This window comes from Sceloporus undulatus, chromosome 3 (assembly GCF_019175285.1).
Source record: "Sceloporus undulatus isolate JIND9_A2432 ecotype Alabama chromosome 3, SceUnd_v1.1, whole genome shotgun sequence".
Classification (NCBI taxonomy): Eukaryota; Metazoa; Chordata; class Lepidosauria; order Squamata; family Phrynosomatidae; genus Sceloporus; species Sceloporus undulatus.
This window is the reverse complement of record NC_056524.1, coordinates 75817345-75839429: the sequence shown is the minus strand read 5'-3', so window position 1 is coordinate 75839429 and position 22085 is coordinate 75817345. Positions and strand designations below refer to the sequence as shown.

Genomic DNA, 22085 nt, shown 5'->3' with positions numbered 1-22085 from the left:
ACTTTCCCACAATCGGATACTGGCACATGGAAACTACAATATTTCCAGTCTAATCTTGTACATGTGATTTCCTTGTGTAATAATGTGGTTCTTTTTCAACATTCATTGATTTTTCTTAATATTACCTAGTATTTGACTTCGTACCACTTCCAATGAGTTGCATTCAACTGCTGCCCGTCTACTGACCAAACACACTTTGATCTAGTGGAGGTTTCTACCAATGCATGAGGGAGGCATGTGAATTTGAGAAATTGCCCCCCTCCCTGATTTCTCCAAATATGCTTTGGAGAGTTAGAGGAAGGGGATGGTGGGATTTGGGAAGATCATCTTCCTCTGCATTGTGTTGATGGAAGCTTCCAATGGATGAAATAATCTTCTCTCAGCAGAATACCAGTGATAGAGCCAAGTACGTGTATTCTTTCCTTTTATTGTTCAAATGATCATGCTCAAGTTTAACAATACCAACATTTCTGAATTCAGAGAGTACCAAAGCATGTATCAGTATTTTTTATACTTGGTAGGGAAGGGCCTTAGCTGAGTGGAAGTTGATACTTTGTGTGCTATATGGCTATAGTTTCAGTCTACAGAATCTTCAGACAGGAATGGCCAAGATTTGTTTGAAACTCTGGAGGGCTGCTGACAGTCAATACTGAACCAGGTAGTACTGTATAGGAAAACCTTCTGTTCTTTTGTATTTGGATATAGCAAGAATTAGAGTTACTATGCATTTCAAGAACTGTCACTAAGAGTATCAGATTTTATAGACAAAATAGCTCTGTTGCATTAGGACCATTTGATCTTTTCTCTGGCAAGATGCAAGTTAGGCAGCATACAAACGTAACAAATAAAAGCAAATAGTTTTAGGGCATCTTAAAGCCTAACAAATTAATTATGGCAGAATGTATTTAAGCATAAATGATAGAGAAAGAGGTGGAAGTCCCTACAGACTTTCTACTGGGACAAATCCAGAGTGAGTTACATCAGAACCAGTTAGGAGTATATTTAAGTAAGGAACTGATAGGAGCACAGCATGCTACTTTAGGCAGTACCCAGGACTGGGGGTGGGAAGAAAACCACCCACCGTCCATTTTCTCTAGTTTGCAAAAAATCATGGGCTGTTTGAGACAGTTTAGTGAATTTTGATATCACTTGCTAGCTCATACTGTTTTTTTCTTTTTCTTTTCAAGGTAGTCACAATCTCATTCACATTTGCATCTCATTCTCACTTACGACAGGTACGTTTTGGTGATTATCCAGCTGCATGAATGGGTGGCAAAGCCATCAATTCTTAGTCCTTTCTTAATTAAATTCATCTCCTGCCCATGGCTCTGCGTGGCTTTTCCTCTTCTTCCAGGAGAGGAGGAAATGCTCTAATATTTCATAGATGAAAACTGGGATAGGTGTAGCCAAGCAACATTAGAGTGTGGGCAAGATGGCAAGATTTAATAGTGAGGAAGAAAGCAGAAGCTAGGAGAAGCAATAGCAGTTTGCTTTGGCCTGCGCCTACTTGGAAGAGCAATATTTCACGAGAGAAATGAGGATGACGCCTCCTAATCTTTCTCCCTGCTGAGATATAACTGAGTAGAAACTACTTTTGAACTTAGAATTAAATTTGCAGCAATTAAAGTAAGCCATGGGCAAAAGAGGAAAGTGGAAGGAAGAGAGATAAATTGGAACATTTTAAAAGCATCTGAAAAAGTGTGATGACAGAGGGTTAATTGTCCCTGCCAAATCAGAACAGTTGGAGGGTATTCACTTTTGAAAAGGCAGTGATATGACAAGGAAACTTCCTACTGCACATATCACAACTCCACACCCAAGTCACACAACAAGCTGCTATCCAATCTTTACAGCAGTTCACTAGGAAACTACTGTGACACTAAGAAAATCTAACATACTTTTGAGGGGTGGGAAATATGGTTAATGACAGGCAAAACTCCACATAATTATAAAAAAGCTTTGTGTGATCATTCCCACCACCACACACATACATCTCACAAGCAGATCAGCACGACAGAGAGTTAAAACCTGTTTCAAGTTGACTCTTGACAGAATGTATGTAATTCTTACCATGTTGTTCAGATGGATTACAGACTGGCAAGGATCTTTAGATGGAACGTTTTTAATGATTGATGAGAAGAGTAGACACCTTTGGCCCTCCAGATGTTTTTCGACTGCAGCTCCCTTAATCCCTCATCTGAAATGGGAAGGGCCAAATCTCAGCCACCCACCCCATTCAACAATCATGGCTCACTTACCTTTGTAGTAATACTTCGTAGTAATTCAAAATGGCTTCCTATGAGCAGTGAGGCAGGGCCAATGCAAGGTACAGTATTTCAATTAAGATGACACCCCACTCCCATTCCAAATTCAGATGTTGATGACTGTAAGGGGGGGGGGGGAATCTGCTTCATCTTCAAAAGCCAAACTCTCAAAGGGGGCATGATAGTTGTCCAACATCTCTGGAAGCTGCAAAATATCTCACAATGGGTGTGTGTGGAAGTACCAGTCTGAGCCAGTTTGCCAGATCTCCATACAGTGTAGGTAGACAAGACAGTTAAACACTGATTGTTCTCATCAATGAAATCATTTCCTTGTCAGCAGAAGAGCGGTTGGAGGGAAATTCGAATTTATGCTTTAGAATAAGGCATGACCCCCCTTCCCCAAGATGGACAGGGTCCAAGCCACAAGCCATACCTGTCCAGTATGCCTTCTTAACAATTTGTGCAGACTCTGGGAACAGACAGCTTTCCTGCCTTATGCATCAAAGTGTAATATTCTTAGTTATTGAGCATAACTCATTACAGTTTTTGGATTGATGTTCAAAATGGCAAAGCCAGTAGACTTGTCCTTTGCAAGAGTGGCATCCTATAGCTTTCCTAATAGACACCCTCTTCCTCCTCTTTTCTTCTTGCCAACTCTAATTTTGCACTGGAAATCTAACATTAGAACACCTATATCTTTTTAACATTTGTACATTTATAATCTGCTCATAGTAACTGATTTTGCAAAAACATTATGTCACAAGAGACATAATGTAGGGCAGGAATTGGAAATGTGGGGCTCTTCATATGTTGTTGAACTATAGCTCCCAGTATCCCTCATCTCTGGTTATGCTAGCTAGGGCAGATAGAGTTGCCATCCAGAAACATCTGGTGGCACATAGTTCCCATCTCTGCCCTCGATCTCTTGTGCTGTAATGATTTTGCACTGATGAAATCAGTGCCATAGGAGGGGGTGCGGTGGGATGGAGAAAGAAAAAGAAACAAAGGTGTTTATCACATTGAGGTTTTTGCAGCTTTTTGCAGCTCAGATCCAGGGTGACTGCGGGTCCAACAATGCGAATTGACATTATAACGTGAATGTATTATCAGACAAAATTCCTTTCTATGGGAGCTCCTTCCGTGGCGCTTCCACAGTGAATCCAAAGTGACTCCTCATTTTGATGAATTCGTAAAAAAGTGAATTCACAGAATTCGCTTTCCAGCTCACTTCAATTTCACTCTGAATTGGTCTGGTGTGGAATGCAACTTTGCTTCTGCTCTGGTACAAACACCCCGGGTTGCAAATTTCCCATGATGCAGCACTGCAATTTCCCCCCATTTCCTTTCGGTGGTCCTTTCACTTTCAGGGCAACTCATTTTTTATATGTGTGTACGTGCGTGAATGTGAATATACAGATATGTATGTATATCTATGCATCTATCTATGGCGCGTTACCGACTGCCTAAAAGCAGCGGTCTGCCGGGGGCGCCGGTTGCTGTGTCCGGGAACCGCAGCGGCCAAACCACACAATTCCCGGGTGCAGCCGAAAAGAAGCGCCAAAATGGCACTTCTTTTTGTGCCCCGAAAGTGGTGTCGCGAGGCGCTAGTCACGCACTCACGGCATCACTTCCGGGTTGCAACGTCTGGACGCTATGCATCCGCGACATCAAGATGGCGTGTGGATGGGCGCCGCCATTTTGTACGGACCCAGTCCGTACTAGGGTTGAGGGGCATCAGGAAGTGACACCCCTTTCTAACCCTAGCACACCCCTTCCTAACCCTAACATGTACTTTCAGCACATGTGTAACGCACCTATGTGTGTGTTGAAATTGCTGAAATGGAAGGGAAAATAAAAAAGGGAAATGAAGAAGACACAGAAATATTCACTAGGCAAATATTCACGCAATCACGCAATTACGTGAAACAGGGAACTAGAACTTGTGCCCCTTTTCACCCCGGAAACGTACAAGGTCACAATGCATTCAGACCCCCACTGAGCATGCGCAAGGGTGCCAATTCGAATTGTTGAATCCCACCGGTGTGGTAATACAATGTGCACTCACTCTGCTTTGCTTGAATCCGCATCATGTGACTTGCCTTGGATTCGGTTCCCCCTCGATTCGGCAGGGCAACCAAGTATGATAAAACATTCATGTTATAACGTGAATTCACATCGTTGGACCTGCAGTCACTCCGGATCTGAGCTGCAAAAACCTCTGTGTGATAAACACCAAACATTTGTTTGAGATGTCTGCATGGAGAAATTTATTAGCAGGAAATTGCATATATACACTTCATATTAATTATTATGAGTTTCCCAGGCTGAGGAAGTTCAATGCTATGAACAGTTTTACTTTCGAAAAAGTACCATTAAAAGGAATGGGAATTACGTTTGATGTTTGGTCTGCACTACTTTGATATTTTTGATGGTTGGGCTGTAAGATTTCTGCTATTCAATTAACCTTGCAAACCAATAGTGGCACCCAGTGGCTGGAAGGGTTAATAAAAACAAATCACGATGTCCTCCTGTTATACAATTATACTTTTTAAGTCAGTAAATAAAATCAGTCATGCTCTGCTACATATTTTAAATCCAGTCATGGTCACTTTTAAAACGTTAATCAGTGTTTGCCTTTCTGCAATAAAATTTCAAGCTTGTAAGTATAATGTGCTCACTGATAACCTATAATTGTTATTCTATCATCAGGCATTTACTGTAGAAATTGCTCGGAAGTAATCTTTGCTATACTCAACAATACTTCTAAGTAACTATGCATGGAACAAAAGTCTCAGTGTATAAACTTATAATGCAGACTATCGTGTTCTTTGCCACCAAGTGCCACTGAAGAAAGTCTTGGACATGCTGGCTGGGGGATTCCCTCCTCAATTTTTGTAATCCCCCTCCCCATTTTCCCCTCAAGATCTGGAAAGGATGAATAGAGATAGGGCCAGATTATCAAGGCTGATGTCTCCTCCCACATCACCGAGACCCCTTAGGTCATCACCTGGTGAGCTTGAGTCCTAGGAGCTCAGGGGGGAAACTAAACTGTGAATTTATCTTCTTATAAATGATCTTCTTATCACTTTATAGCAGTCTAGATCTCACTCTTGCCTTAGAATTTATCAAGAAGGATTTAAATGACTTTCAGCAAGCAAAACCTCAAATTTTGCAGTGTTGCTGTATTTTCACATCCCTGCAACATTTCATTTATGATCTAATATGCAGAGAGAGAGAGAGAGAGAGAGAGAGAAAGAGAAAGAGAGAGAGAGAATGAACTGAGCCTGACAGGTATTAACTAACATCCTGTGAATCTAAAGCTAAGCTGAGATTTGGATCCGATCTCCCAAATCCAATAATCTAGCCTTTGAGCGAGATTGTACAATACACAAGAGCCAGCCTTCTTACCAACCACCACAGTCACTCCCCCTCCCCAATTTTTCACTTTAAGGCTGGATGCATTCAGCAACAGACTATAAAGACAAGTACCATTTTCGACAGAAACAAGGAATCAAAAAGGCCTCTCGTGTTTCTTGAGAATGGTGAGGAACACTGTGCTGTCATTTCCCTCTGGGAGAAAACAAGGTGTTACACCCAGGAGAAGGATGCATCCAACATTTTGTCTCCAATTAACAACCTATATGCCATGTATCAATTCAGAATTAAATAATGAAGTTTTATGTTGTATTAAAAGCCATTAGCTCAGTGATATGCTTGTATTTTGCATGCTGACAGGATCCTGGTTCAGTCTGTAGCACCCATGGGCAAGGCTGGGACAGCCCCAGACGATAAAGGTAGGTAGTACTGATTTGCCCTGATAACCAGATCCAGTATAAGGCAGCTTCCTATGTTAGTTGCCATGTTTCCATGGAAGAAACTGATTCCTAAATGTAAAGAAAATAAGAGAAAGAGCCCAACACCACACCAAGAAAAAGGCTCTCCAGAGGAAGAGGGTCTCTGTCACAATTCAGATGGGATTTACCAGATCTCATCTGATTTAGGAAGCTAAACAGAGTCAGCCCTGGATAGTACTTGGACGGGAGACTGCCAATGAATACCAGATGCCTTTGGCTATATTTCAGAGTAAGGTAATGGCAGACCATCTGTGAGAGTATTCCTTGTCTAAGAAAACTCTGTGAAAATCATGGGGTCGGGTTGCCATAAATTTGACAGGTGCCTTCATGGCACATACACCTACAATCCAGAAAAGTGATGATTCTAAGCTCTGCATATGCCTGGGTACAGATCAGACAGCTAGATTTTTATTTTGGATAGGAAAAAACAGAAGCGAATGGGAAAATACTTCCAACTAGCAAATGCATTTCACTGTGTTATTATTCCTGCACACTAGTTGAACAGAGTGATAGCTGATTACACATAATGTAAGTAATAAAGGTGATTTCTATACTCATTTTCAGTCAAATAGTCTGTACTAAATATATTTATTTGATTTATATACGTCCTTTCTTCCAGGGCAAGTTGGCTTCAAAATATAATTAAAGAGGGTCATCATACATCAACAGGCAAGTTGAAGGTGTGCGTGCAGACATACACACACACACATTTTTATTTGTGTGCTTTAAAATATCTCCCTGTTTAGGGAGAAAGAAAGGATACAAAGCAAATTAATCAAATCAAAACAAATAGTTAACTGATCTTGGAAGCAACTATGTTCAAGGTGGCCCTGATATGCAGCCTGAAAATGACGGAAGTTAGTTCTACTGATCTCTGTGTGTGCTTATTGCTATCACTGGATCATCTTCCAAGTATATAAATATGCACAAGGGACAGCATCCTCAGACTTGGAAGGTTATTCTGAAAAAGTCTGATGATCTTTGATTTAAACAGCCATAATATTCCTTTTAATCTGCACTGTAGGGAACATCAAAGGCTCCCAGCGTTCTCCCTAAAACAAAGTGCTTAATGCCTAAAAATAAGACATGCCATCTCTCAAGCCAGCTTGAATTTTATATTTGGAGATACGGAAGTCCTCTTCCTTGATCCCATAAATATGAGCTGCTAATAACTAGGGAGGGAATGATGAGCATTCTGTAGGTGCCCACAGGAACTCTCTTTTGCACATAATGCTGAAAATAGGTTTTAGGACCAAGCCCCCTTGAGCCCCAATTAGGCTCTGAATTGCCTTGATAATAGAGGGAAATCTTCCTTGGCTCTTGGATGGTATTTGTGACACACAGAGATTGGTTGTGGGGGAGAATAAAAGAAGTTTTGTAGAGCCAAAGGTATTTTGCAGCTCAGGCAGTACAGCTCAGAGCTCATGTCCTTGAAAGCTATTTTAAGTTTTTCTGGCCTGGACTAAGTTTTTACATCTCTCATGGGGCAAGGGAGACAAACAGCAGCAGCCAAAAAGATGAAGAAGAAAAAGAAGAAGAATGGATCCTATTTAAGGACTACATCTCCCATTAACCCCCCAAAGCATGAAAAAGTAGGAGCTGTAGTCCAGCTACGCCTACAAGACCTCAGATTTACATTGGAAATTCATTTAGAGGATTGTGCTTTCCTGGCTCTAGGAGAGCTTCTGTCACTTTCACTTTTTATCAAGAATAACTAGGTAGGGAATGAACTATAAGAATAAAATAGAATGACAGGGTGTGAAAGAGGAAACGGATCCAGTAACTTCACTGGCTTTGCAAAGAAAACTGCAGCTGTTAGAATTCCCTTGTGTAAGGAACTAGTAGATCAGGGGTAGGCAACTTTTTTGAGTCGGGGGCCGGGTTGCTGTCCCTCAGACAACTGGGGGGCCGAAGCCAAAAAATAAATAATTAAATAATTTTTTTAAAAAAAATTAAATAAATAAATCAGGACAAATGTAGGACAAAAATTTCCAATGGAGGATACTTTTTTAAAAAAAAATTGGAGGACACATGAAAAAATTTGCTGATTTTTAAAAAAATGTTAATATAAATGCATGTTTCTGAAGCTTCTATAGACAATTGCCCCGCTTGCCTGCCGCTTGCCCTCCCTTGCCCGCCTCCTCCTGATAGGCCAAAGGCCCCGCGCCCTCACGCGAGAGGCCAAAGGCTCCGGCGGCAATCGGCGGCAGGACCGGGCAGGGGCTGGTCCCAAGGCCTTGCCGGGCCGCATCCGGCCCGTGGGCCGCAGGTTGCCTACCCCTGTAGTAGATATACAGAAACCTTCTTGCCTTTATACCTCCTAGCTCAAAGCCAAAGCCAAAGGGGAAATGTGGTTTGAAAGCACTACACCAGATAAGCCCATAAAACCTTTAATTTTCCTTCTTTTTTTAGAAAAACAAACAGTCCGACTGCTTGCACATAGGCATCAGTTGCAAGACCAAAGTTATACTGAATGGATTCACAAGTCTCGGCTCTAGATTATATACAGTTCCAACAATCTAGTTACATATAGAATGAGATAGTGTTTTCCAAATCCAGTATTGCTATCACTGAAAACCTGGCCCATTTTTAGTCATCAGTGGTATTTGAAATTGAAGAGTGCTGGGGAAGGGTAAGGTTAGACCTCAAAATGCTGCCTTCTGCAATTTGACTGTTAGACTCTGGAACCAGCAGAGACTTTTTAGAAGGCTAAACACAATGCAGGGAAGAGGATGAGCAAGGAGAACTCGCTTCTGTAGGATAGGAGATAAGAGACATTTGGCTGGGAAAATCTCTTGTTTCTGGTCAGCTATTGATAATAGATTTCAGAATTTTGTCAGGTGGGAAGGAGAATGCACAGTAAAGAGGGCTTGAGGAGAATCTGGAGGAATGGGGTCTTCCATAGACTGAGGTTCACCAGTACTTCATTAATGGGGTATGGACTTTGACTGATGTTTGTGACTTCACAGGCCTACAAGTTGCTTCCACACTCCCAGTCATCCAACCATTCTTCCAAAATTGCAGTGCAATCCTACGCATTCTTATTCAGAATCAAGCAATGTGAAATGTTTGGAAACTCAGTGAGCTTAAGGTCTATTTTACAGATGTCTGTGAAATTCACCAGAGACCCGAAGTAAGTTCAGAGTGTTGGGCAGCTGGTTATGGACTACTAAACCAAGGGCAGATTTGCCATCTCTCCGACAAGGCAGGGGTGGCTTACAAGCTGACACTGTGATTTGCCACTTTTTAAAATGTGTGTTATCAAATACTGTATGTGATTTAGGTTTGGCAGTTCATTGATAACAGATACCCAAGCAAAATATTTTGGGCTACAAATGTTTTGTATGTTTCATCTTTTTTCCTGTGTGAATTGGAAAAAAAAGTGACTCAGTACAATTGTGGAAACAGAAGAGCTATCTCTCCCCCTCTCCCTCTTTTTTAAAAGAAAGGGGCTTTTCCCCTTCTCTTCCCTTGAGTTCTTCCCTTTTTAGTTTGCTTTTGCTCTTAACAGTAAACAGGGTATTTATTTATTTACGCAGAGGTTTCCAAATAATGCTGTCAGTAGCTAGAATAAGTAAGCTACATTTCGCCAGATCAAGACAGCACTCTGTATGGGGTTGTCGGCCTGTATGTGAGGTGAGGGCTGAGCGTCTGCATGCTCTGAGCCCTCACCACACCACCCAGGTGCCATCTTGGTGCACACCTTTCCACACGGAGTGCACCATGATGATGCATGCTGGGCGCAGTGCCCAAATGGCACTGCATAGAAGGGGCGTCATCATGGCATGCCAGCACGCCTAAGGCGCCCCTTCCAAAATGCAAAAGGAAACCCCTTTTCGGGGCTTTTTTTTTCCCCTTCTGGGAGCCGCCCATCTGTAGTGGCCCCACATCTTCAACTTCCCTATAATATAATTAACGTAATTAGTATTAGTTGATTGACAAACCAGATCTTTGCAGTCCTCTAAAACATATAAACACAATAGAAGGAAGACAAATTTTAACTTTTCTCTCTCACACCTTAAGCAAGACAATATGAACATTCTCACTTTTGAAGGTGTTTTCATCAAGGTTTTTTGTTTTGTTTTGTTTCGTTACTTTTCACATATCTTTAGGGATATAATTTGAAATAATCCAAACATAAGCCCAATTGACTGACCTAGTTTTATTAGCTCAGGGGGATTTTGGATCAGTGGCCATAGAGGAAATTTACCTCTTAATTTTCCAGGAATTGCAGTCTGGATTATGAAACATTGCTATGCATTTTTTCCAAGAGTGTGATTGCAATAGACTATTTGTATTCTCCCCACATCCTAGAATGGAGAGGGGTATTTTTATTTTTTTATTTTTTGTAAAATGACTCATTGAAACACTGTGTAAATATATAGACCAGAAATTGGGAACCTACAGTTCTCCAGATGCAGATGGACTAAAATTTCCATTTATTCCAGGCATTACGATCAGTTATAAAGGATGATGGGAATTGTAATCTAGTATAAAAGGCCACTAGCTTTCTGAACCCTGCTCAAAGAGGGAGAAAATTAGTTATTAGGGTTTCTTCTGCTTCAGAATAATTGTAGAACATTTGTGACAAATCCCATTATGTTCTCTTCCAGGGGTAGACAAACATAACTTTCTGTCCATATAGAATAATAACTACATGGAATGTCTAGTTTTAACATATGGAGCTTGCACATTACACTATTATAGTGCTATGATTCCACTTTAAATGTTATGGTTATATCCTGAGGAAGCCTGAAGTTTGTTTGGTGAGTCACTAGAGATCTCTGGCTGAGAATTCTAAATATTCTTCCCTAAACTGCAAATCCCTGGATGTCATAGGATGTTATCATTATTAAAGTGGTCTTTGATTTCTTGGAAACTCTGCCAGAACAGCCAGCTGACCTCACGGCCGCATGTCCTCTTACCTGCCTCTACCACTGCATTCCCTGTGAAGACCCAGTCAAGGCCTTTGACATCAGGAGAGGGTGCCTGGCGACATGGGAGAATGCAAGTGCCCGGTTTCCACCATTACAGGCCATGGTAACAGGTAACACAGAGGCACTGGAAAGTAGGGGGGGGGGGTTAGTGAAGACGGTTTCATAGTATGGCAGCACACTGCCCCAAGTAGGTACTGGAGTTGGCCCACGGTATCCTATCCATGAGTTCAGCCCCTAGGAGTACAAGCTGCAGTCAGCATGGTTAGTGGTCAACAATAATGGAAACACTAGTCCTAAACATCTGGAGGGTATCGGGTTGCCTCCCTGCTTTTCTGAACTGTAGTCCCTTTCACCTAGCTCAGGAACAGGGAATGATGATATGCTGGACTGCCACTCCCGGTATTCCACATCATGGCCTATACTGCCTGGGAGTGGCAGTCCAACAACATTGGCAAGGGCACACAATTTCATCCCTGGCCTACCTATATATCTGTGTGTACAAGAGAGTTACTATCTGTTCAATATGTCCTCAACGTGTGAGTGTAGGTAGACAAAATGGAACAATAACACCTAGAAGATTTGCCAAAGACCCTGAAAGCCACTGTATTCAAACTAAAGATGCCCAATTTCTTTGATCTCCCTCCAGCATAAGGCTCATGTTGCTAAAAAGTGAGAAGTTCCAGAAGGACTTAATTTGTCTAGGATAAGAGACTTATGGCATCTTTTAAGATTTGTGCTGCTTGCAAACAGAACAGGGGCCCCGTGGGGGAATAACTGTTAATACCAGGCCAGAAAACTCCTGTACTTGCTCAACATTGTTTCCCCTCCACCCTCCCTCTTCCAGTTCAAATTTTACAACAACACCCTGTTACTATGCTGTTCTCTATAACTAAAAGCAGTTGTTTTCCAAAGGCAGGAAAATAGATTTCTAGTCATTAGCTTCCATTCAGAGAACACCAGCTAATCATCTGTGCTAATTGCCATGTTATCACCCCAACTATGAATGGTCATACTGCAGACCTACAATTATATCCTCCTCTCCCTCCATCAGCAACCCATCACCATTTTGTCTCACTCAATTTCACCACATTTTGTTACACTCCCAACACAACAGAAGTTTATTCTGTACAGGGCCAGATTCTCTCCAAGGTAATATGTCAGAGATAGTGTAGGGCAAAGCTAAAGCAAGGGCTAGAACCAAAACCTCACATGGCTACTCCTCTCCTCTGTCTCACTTACTTTGTCTTTCTGTCACCTCCTTCACTCTCTTTCCGTCTTCCTCCTCATCTAGTGGAATGCCAGGAAAAAGTCAGCTGACATTTGCCAAAGGTATTAACTGAACAGAGAGCCAGTGTGGTGTAGTAGTTTGAGTGTGGACTACAACCGTGGAAACCAGGGTTAAAATTCCCCCTTGGCCATAGAAACCTACTTGCTGACCTTGGGCAAGTCACACACTCTCAGCCTCAGAGTAAAGCAAAGACAAACCCTTTCTGAATAAATCTTGCCAACAATACCGCATGACAAGTTCACCTTAAGGTTGTTGTAAGTCTGAAATAACTTGAAAGCACACATCAACACATCAATCAATTAGTTGCAGAGTACTTTTGGAATGAGAAATTAGGCTATGGGCCATATGTCATCTTCACAGGTTACACATGGGAGTTTGACTATCTATGAAGAAAACACTGAAGCCAAAATGTGACTGTGCACTGATTGTGACTGTTTGGGGGATACTGTGTTGCTGTCCCAGTACTTAGTGGAAACCAACAGAGGCAGGTAATGGGTTTCGCTTGCATATTGTGGTGTCCCTGTGTTTGTTGTTGATTGATGTCAAGTCATTTTCAACCTATGAATGAGAGACCTCCAAGATACCCTTTCATCAACAGTCCTGCTCAGCTATGGCCTCCTTGATTGAATCAATTCACCTGTAATGCAATCTTCCTCTTTTCCTTTTTTGCCTTTCCTAATAAATCATGTCATGTCATGATATGGCTAAAGTACAATACTCTCAGCTTGGTTATTCTGGCTTCTAAGCATTGCTTAGGGCTGATTTTCTCTCCAACCCACTTGTCTTTCTGGCAGGCCATGGTACCTGTAGAATTCTCCACCCATACCCCATTTCAGATTAGTTGATTCTCTTCTTGTGCAGTGTTTTCTATTTCTGCCATCTAAAAGAATGGTTAGATCCAGCATGGTGTAGTGGTTTGAGCACTGGACTATCTCTGGAGACTAGGGTCTGATTCCTGACTCCATCATGAAACCCTCTGGATGACCTTGGGCAAGTCACAATCTCTTAGCCTCAGGGAAAGACAATGACACACCTCTGAACAAATCTTTCCAAGAAAAGCCCATGATAGGGTTGCCATAAAGTGGAAAATGACTTGAAAGCACACAACAACAACAACAACAACAACATAGTTGCCATCCAGTGCAAAAGAGAAGAATTAAGCAATGATCTCTAAGGACTTTTGAAGTGAGAACCAACCCTGTTCCACTCCAAATAGTGATTGTGCAGGGTAGCTTTTACAGTTTCTGACCTTACTTGCACACACACATACACACACACAGGGAAGTTCTTGAGGCTGTGGTACTAGGTATTACATAACTTTTGCAGAGAAATGTATATGATTGCCTCATCAGTATCAGTTGCAAAAGCACTACAGTACTTCTGTTTTATGGACGTCAACAGATAGTCATGACAAGGGAGAGCAAAAGGTCAAGATGGGCATAATCCTGCTACTCTTGGGCTATTCACTTAAATGAAGTAAAGTCATGATGCATTAGACCCAAAAGGTGACATGTTTCATGGCAAGTGACTTTCAGAAGATTATTGACATAAGAGGAGCAGAGGAGGAAAACTCCCAAATTGATTGCAATTAATGTAATTAGTGCTTTACAGGGTTTTTTCCCCTAGCCTTGTCTCTTTGCCTTAGAGACTTTCATTCACTTAAACATTTACGTGCATCCTTAATTACTTTTAGTAAGCCAGCAGCAAAGAATAGATGCTTCTTTCCCACTCTTCGTATTCTTCTACTGGAAAATAGCAGCAGCACATTAATGGACTGAGCGGGAGATGAAGAAACTTGAAAAGCGAACTCCACAGTATCAATAGAATCTGGCTTCAATTAATGTAACTGTTTGTGAAGGATTATATTCAGTCTGACCATACAGTTTTGTCAGCCAAAACTGAACAGCCAGTTATCTGAAATGATCGTGTGAATTCTCTGCTATCATTCCCACTGTTTCCTCCATCCTAATTCTGAATCCAGTTGTAGAGTTTAGAGAAGTTACTTTTTGGAACCCAATTTCCAGATTCCTCCAGTTAACACGGATTCTGGCAGTGTTGGCTGGAGAATATTGGGGATTATAGTCCAAACAGACTATTTCATCAAATGTTTCTTTGCTGTTGTTGTGTGCCTTCAAGTCATTTCCAGGTTACGGTGACACAAAGGTGACTCTATCATGGAGTTTTCGTAGCACGTTTCTTCAGAAGGGGGTTTTCATTGCCATCGTCTGAGGCTATAGAGTGTGACTTGCCCAAGGGCATCCAGTGGGTTTGCATGGCTGAGCCAGGATTTGAACCCTGGTCTCCAGAGTCATAGTCCAATGCTCTCCAATGCCTCTTTATATGGCTTCATTCCAACTTACTGAAACATCCCAATCTCGATCCGGCTCTGCTCCACTATGCCAAATCGATTCCAAAAGATCCCTCATCCACATATGAATGGGGACCTTTTGGAATCGCTGTTTTTTTGCACGGACCTTCATCCCCACCTGCTCCCCAACCTGGCCTTGGCCCCTTCCCCGGCCTCCATGCTCCCCCCCCCCCCCCCCGGCCCGCACATGGCCCCTTCCATGCTTGCCTTGGCTCCTTCCCTGGTCTGAGGCTGAGAGAATGTGACTTGCCCAAGGGAGGTGGGTGCTTCAAAGGAGAAGGAGGAGGCACCCCGGAGGGCAGAGATGGCACCCACCACCGGCTCTCCCAGTCCCTCCCTCCATCCCTCCCCCGCCTGAATGACCACCCAGCGGAGAGAGGAGGAGGAGGACGATGGTGGCAAGGCTGGGCGGGGGGAACGCGGACATCAAGGAATGAAGTGGGGGGAGGAGGGGGGAGACTTTTTTTAAAAAAAACTAATCGCAAAATCGCTAGAATGGCTTAGCAACTACTTGTTTCTACAAGTAGTTGCTTTGTCAATCTATCGCTTTTGTGCTTAGTTTTAATTTTTTTTAAAAAAAAGACCCCAAAAGGTGGCACTGGCGGTGTGTGTGACATCCCTGGGGACGGACGACATGCACACTCCTGCCATTTGTCCCTCCTCTTTTAAAAAATCGGTTCTGACCTGGTGCTCCCACTGTTAGGATTTGCATCAGAATTGATTTTTGCCAAAAGAACCACCAAAAACTTGCTACTAAAATACCCCGGGCTTTTGGTGTTTGCCCCATGTTTTTTTCCACTGGAATCAATCCAATGAAGATTGGGATCGATTTCCAGTGAGAACTAGGGGCACATACATTGAATCAGAATTCGAGGCTTTTCCCAGTGGGAACAACCCCTTAGTAGCCAAAATGGCATCACTCATGCCCAAATGAGAGATATCAGCAGCCTCAGGGGAACTGAAAGAAGAGTGCCTCTTGGGGAAGAACTGGAAAGCTATGTGGAAAGAAAAGGGAAAGGAGTATATTGCAGAAGGGCATATAACCCACTGATTGGAACAATGAACAGGAGCTTCTAACCTATGCTACTCCCATGCCCAACCCTAAGGTCCATCAAAATACTGATGGCTGGCTATGAGGGGGGATGATGTTTTCTGATGACTGCACATTTCATGATCTCATTGCAGTACTGCTACTGATGCACTGCCTGACCTTGGGCGCAAGCTGCCCTTGTAATCCTTTTGAAAAACAAGCAGAATGACACTTAAGGAGATTCTTTTCCAGAGAATCTAATCTGTTTCCCTCGTTAATGTTTGAAAAGGTCCTTTGGTAGAATAAGCCTCATTGTTCTGAAAAGGCTGTGATTGAATCCCTTGGGCTTCCACAGTTCAAAACAAAGCTGGCCGGGTAAACCACCCAGTTTCTTGAACATTTAAAGTCATTAAAAACCTTTTGGTTAAAATGGATTAAAGCAAAATATAGGACAGGATCAAGCTCTTTGAAACTGCATGGATTTCTTTATTGAGCTTTGAAAAGATATTTTTGAGACTACAACCCTCAGAATCCCCATCTTCTATGGCACTGCTGGCTGGGGATTATGGAAGATATAGTCCAAAAGGTAACATTTCTAAACTTTGCTTTTCTGCAGTTTCAAAACAATGGGATAGCCAGATTCATAACCTAAACTCAATTTATGGCCATAATTTAGGGCAAATCATTCTAGCAAAATGACGCTTTCTGATTTTCAACCTACTGCTATTTTTATGGTTTCTCCCACTTAAATTTCTAGGCAGTTTGGTACTTTGTCCTGAGAAACCTTAGGGACCATATTCTAATTCTGTCTTTAGTCAATATTCATCGGCTGCCCTGGTTGTTGCTTTGCCTTTCACAACTGCAGGAAACTAGAGACATCTAATGGAAAAATTGTGCACTACAGATCTCATAGTGCAAACACAAGCATCCAGAACACTGGCTCCCAAGTTTATTTTCAAGCGGTTTTGCAAAAGATACAAAAGTCAATTTTGGCATTTCCAGCATCTCTGAAGTGAATGTAAACTGATGTAAACAAATAGTTACATAGGCCAATCCTGTGCTTTCTATTCTCCACTAAGGACATTGTGCAGTGGTGCAATACAGTTGCTAAGAGACACAGGAACAAATCAGGAAACCCTTAGTTCAAATCGTGCCTCTCCTGTGAACAAACCAGCTGTTTGTAGGTAGCTGTCATTGTCTAGATTTCATCTTCTAGTGCCCTCCACATAAAATACTGCCTTTTCATGTACTGTCGCTGTTGTCAAAATTACAATAAAATACTAACATGAACAATTTTAGTGGTAGATTTAGAAGCACAGATCCTCATCATGACACCATCATATTACAAAGAAGACCTGGCTGTTCAGGCAACTGCTGATCCATATAGACAAACTAGTTCAAGTAGGTCTCAAGAGTGGGTCTTATGTAAAGCTAATGGTTTTAAATTGTACTTTCAAGACCAACGCAACCCAAAGTTCTTTGCATTACAGCAACAATATCTAGTTGCAAGAATACCCCATTCGTGACACCCATCCCAGTAAATTTGGGGACTGCAGCTACCTCAGAGGGAAAAGGGAAGCCTGAGAGATGTATGAGATGATAATATCCTTGCTAATCAAAAAGTATCAGTGCTCTGACCTGATAAAACCTGACTCTGCTTCACAATTGTCAGGAATATCATAAAAGTATTAATTCAGAAATATGTCCTCTATAAATGTGCAATAGTAGTAGTTATAAATTTCCTAAGTACTAGAAAAATTACTTTTGGGCTACACCTCCCACAATCCACCAGCCAGCACAGTCATTCTGGTAATTGTAGTTTAACCTCTGGGCAATCCAGTCTCAAAAGTAATGTTTTTCAAGTTCTGCAGGCAACACATTCTAGATTATAAACTACTCTTAATATCACGTGTGAAGCTGTCCCCAGGAGTCTCACCGATCTGTTCAGTATGTGTCTCAGGAATTATCTGGGATGATTATTTCCCAGTGGAAGCAAGCTGTTCTTTATTGTTCTACATGTGACATAATACTCTGTTAACCCTGCCACATTTCACAGTTGTATCTGTTCTTTCTAGTGGTTTGAGCATTGGACTCTGACTCTGGAGACCAGAGTTCAATTCCCTGCTCCGCCATGAAACCCACTGGGTGACCTTGGGTAAGTCACGTCAGCCTCAGGGGAAGGCAATAGCAAACCTCCTCTGAAACCAATCTTTCAAAGAAAATCCCATGATAGGTTTGCTTTAGGGTTGCTTTAAATCAGAAATAACTTGAAAGCACACAATAACAGCAACAACCTGTTCTTGCAGAACATGTGGAGGGTGCTGGCGTGGATGCCAGTGAGGCACTGAGTCCACTTTGGGAGTCTGAATTTGAAAGGAACTATCCAAAGGGATTAACTCTATCCTGCAAATGGGTTCACCAGCTTGGATAGTTCTTAAAATTCAGTCTAAAACCTGGGACAGACTCAGCATTCTGCTGACATGGGAGCCAACAGCCTTTTCTGGCAGATATGCTGAAACACAAAATGGAACTAGAGACATACCTCAGGGGGATCCCATTGAAGTAATCAAAGAATTGTAGCTTTGCTACTATTAAAGCTGAAATCTCAGTTGTTCTAAGAGTTATTAAACTTACTTTGTAGCCAGTGAAGTATCCACACAGAAGTCAAAATATGTACTGTATATGTCCTTCACAGAAGAAGGGAAAATGCAGTCACTTACAAAGTCAAACATCTGATCCTTCTGTGTCAGTTCAGAGTTTAGAGAAGTTACCTTTTTGGACTACAACCACAAGCATCCCCCAATTAGAATGGCAAATTGTTGTGATGACTGGAAGATTCTGGGAGTTCTAACTTAAAAGAAACCAAAATATCCAAGCTCTGGAGGTGGATTAACACAGCCTCCAATGATTATTGTAAGTCAGATTCATATGAAAGGTGGCAAGACTTCAAATAACCTGGGCCCAGGCCATTTGATTCCAAACCAACACCTTGAATTGTGGCCAGAAACAGAAAGGACACTAATGAAACTGTGTGGTATGATACAGTTTGCAACTGGCATGCCTGTCAAAAGTCCAGCCACTGCCTTTTTTTACTAGCTGTACTCTTAGTTTCCAAACACTTTTCAAAGACAGCCCCACTTATAGTTCATTGCAATAATCTAAATGAAAAGTGATTAACACATGAATCACTGTGGCCAGATCCTCCCTGAACCAGAAGAATTCAGCTAACACACTACACAAAACTGAGCAATTCCCTCCTGGCCAGTGCCCATCACCACCACCTGAGCAGTCAAGAAGCAGGCCTCAAACAATGAACATTCCCAAACTGTATAGCCGTGTTTTTCAGGAGTGTTACTCTACCCAAAACAAGTTGCACTTCCAAATCCCATGATCAGTTTGATCAATAATGATCAACAGGGCCCCTGCTTTACCAAGATTAAGCCTCAGTTTGATCATCTGCATGCAGTGTTTTAGAACTACCACTTCTTTCCTGGTTTAAGTTCAAAAGGAGAGATATAGCTGTCAACATTGTTAATATGTTGATGAGAGTGATTCCAAAATTCCTGATAATCTCACCCAGCAGTCTCATGTAGATGTTGAAGAGCATAGGAGATAAAAGAGACCCATCAGATCAACAGCTAGGGGGTCAAGCAGTAATCCGTACACCACCTGCTGGGAATGCCCAGAAAAATATAAACCACTATAGAAAAAAATAGTGTCTCCAAGGCTCATGGGTGATAGTACTGAGTGTCACTGAGATATCCAGCAAAACTAATAAAAATGCTGCCCTCCTCCTCTCCATTTCCTGATAGAAGTCATTGTATCTGTGTGACAAATGCTGGCCTGTTTCAAAACTGTTCCTGAACCCAAATGAAAGGGATCAAGAGGTTTTATTCCCAACAGTCATATTAAATCAGTAAGATCAGTTTTGCTCCAAGACGGATATACTGTCCAGAGTCCCTTTGGATTTGCTCATTCAATGAGCGAGGAATCATAGGAATTGCCATACTCATCTTCACATGGCCATTACAATCCTAAGTGAAGTGCTCTGACAACCCCAGTCTTTATTCAGGAAACTAAGGGAACCAAGCAGCTGCAAACCTGCTCTTTGTGTGAGTAAAGCAGAGCCCAGGGCTGCCTCTGAGAAGATGCAAGTATAGCCTCCATTTCTTCACCAGGGCACTTCAAAATGCCACTAACATGCCAAGTGGCCTGCTTGACAGGCCATCCCCTTAAGCCAGGTATGGGGAACCTCTGGACCTCCTGATATTATTGAGCTCCAATTCTCATCAACCTCCAGCCAGTACAGTCAGTGGTGAAGTCCTGCTTCAGGATGTCCACAGGTTCTACATCTTTGCAAGTCTAAACTCCCAGCATTCCTCACTACACTGGTTAGGACTGCTGGGAGCTACAGTCCAAACCAAAATCTGAAGGGTTGCATAATTCCCACTCCTGCCTCAGCCTATCCAATAATTCTCTCCATTTGCCAGCTGATAAAGCCCTTTTTGAGAGCTAGCATGGTGTAGCGGTTTGAGTGTTGGACTATGACCCTGGAGACCAGGGTTTGGTTCCACGGTTGGAATGAAACTCACTGGGTGACCTTGGACAAGTCACAGACTGTAAGCTTCAGGAGAAGGCAATGGTAAACTTCCTCTGAAGAAATCTTGCCAAGAAAACCATGTGATAGTGATAGGGTCACCACAACTCAGAAACTATTTGAAGGCACACAACAATAAGAAGAAGACATTTTTATTTAAACAGACATTTGAGTCACTTTATTTATAATATTTTATTATGTTGTATTGGATGGACATGAAAGTATGTATGTGTGTTCACTCATGGGCTCGCTCTGCATTTATAACTTTAAATGGTTTCATGCTGTTATAAATTATGGAATTTTTAAAAACATAATTTGTTGTTTAAAAAATTCTGTATCAGGTTTTTAATTGTATCTTGATCAAATCTTGATTTAAGTAGCCTTGGATTTCTTGCTGGGAGAAATATGGGATATAAATTAAATAAGTAAATAAAAACTAATTAAAAGCAACAACCATACAAACCCATACACACATATAAAAGTCAGGAGGAGATTTTTTTTTTTTGCACAGTTCATCTGGAAAGGTCTAAGTAGTGTAACTTTGCCTGTAAGCAGAGTTGTTCCAGCCCCTTCATCATCTGTGTGATCCTTTACCTGCATAAAAACAACAATAAAACAAAATAAAATATTGTAAACCAAGTGACTGGTATAGACATACAACTGAGAACAAAAGTTAGAATTGTACAAGCCATTGTATTCCCTATTGCCATGTATGGATCTGAATGCTGGACAGTAAAGGAGGAGGATAGGAGGAAAATCAACTCATTCAAAATGTGTTGCTAGAGAAGAGTGCTAAGGATTCCATGGACAGCCAAAAAGACAAAACAAATGGGTCCTGGAGCAGATCAAGCCAGAAATCTCCCTAGAAGCCAAGATGACAAAACTCAGGTTGTCGTACTTTGGACACATCACAAGAAGGCATGAGTCATAGGAAAAAACAGTATGCTAGGAAAGGTAGAGGGAAGTAGAAAGAGAAAGACTGCATGCAAGATGGATGGACTCTATTAAAGAGATCACGAGTATGAGTTTGCAGGAGTTGAGCAGAGCAGTGGAGGACAGAGGGGCTTGGAGATGTCTCATCAGCAGGGTTGCCATGGGTCGAGATCAACTTGAGGTCAGTTAACAACATATATATATATATAATATATATATATATATATATGATAGTTTCTGTGCATCATGTCTTGATTAAACAGTGTTATCAGCTTTACTCTAAAGTAAGGCAAGTGAGAATTGAAAAATTATATATTAGTATAAGTTCATTATAACACATGAGAAAAAAAAATTCTATACATCATTATATACTTATCGTTATTACCTTCTGCCCAGTCCTGACCAGGGTAGAAACCCTTCTGCCTTCCAAGATTTTGCTCGTTATCATATTAGTACGTAGTACGCCCAGGATACCTACAGGACCGCCTCTCCCCGTACATTCCGCCTCGCACCCTCAGAACGTCCAGGCAGCAGCTACTGAAGGTGCCTGGGGCTAGATTAGTCTCCACCACTTGGAGGACGTTCTCCATAGCTGCCCCAGCCCTTTGGAATGCGCTGCCCACAGAGCTCCGCTCGTCCACTACCCTGGCCCAATTTAGGAAGGACCTTAAAACCTTCCTATTCCAACAGGCATTCCCCGAGTAAATATCCTGTGGGCCTCCCTCCTCTTTCGTGGCCAAGAGGTTGGGCTTTGGGGCTTTTACTGTTGGTTTGTTTTTAATGTGTTTTTATTGTAAACAGTTTGTATTTTAAT

At 41.9% G+C, this 22085-nt stretch overlaps 1 protein-coding gene and 1 long non-coding RNA gene across 2 annotated transcripts in view; one reads left to right on the top strand and one right to left on the bottom strand.

The window, feature by feature from the left end:
* The window catches only part of USP9X (ubiquitin specific peptidase 9 X-linked), a 361613-nt gene that overhangs the window by 44539 nt on the left and 294989 nt on the right, over window positions 1-22085 (top strand). The gene's annotated exons all lie outside the window — the stretch shown is intronic.
* Window positions 20572-22085, bottom strand: part of LOC121925216 — a 5467-nt gene continuing 3953 nt past the window's right edge. Inside the window, exon 3 of the long non-coding RNA XR_006102823.1 lies at window positions 20572-20932. This is a non-coding gene — a long non-coding RNA (uncharacterized LOC121925216). The remainder of the gene's footprint in view (window positions 20933-22085) is intronic.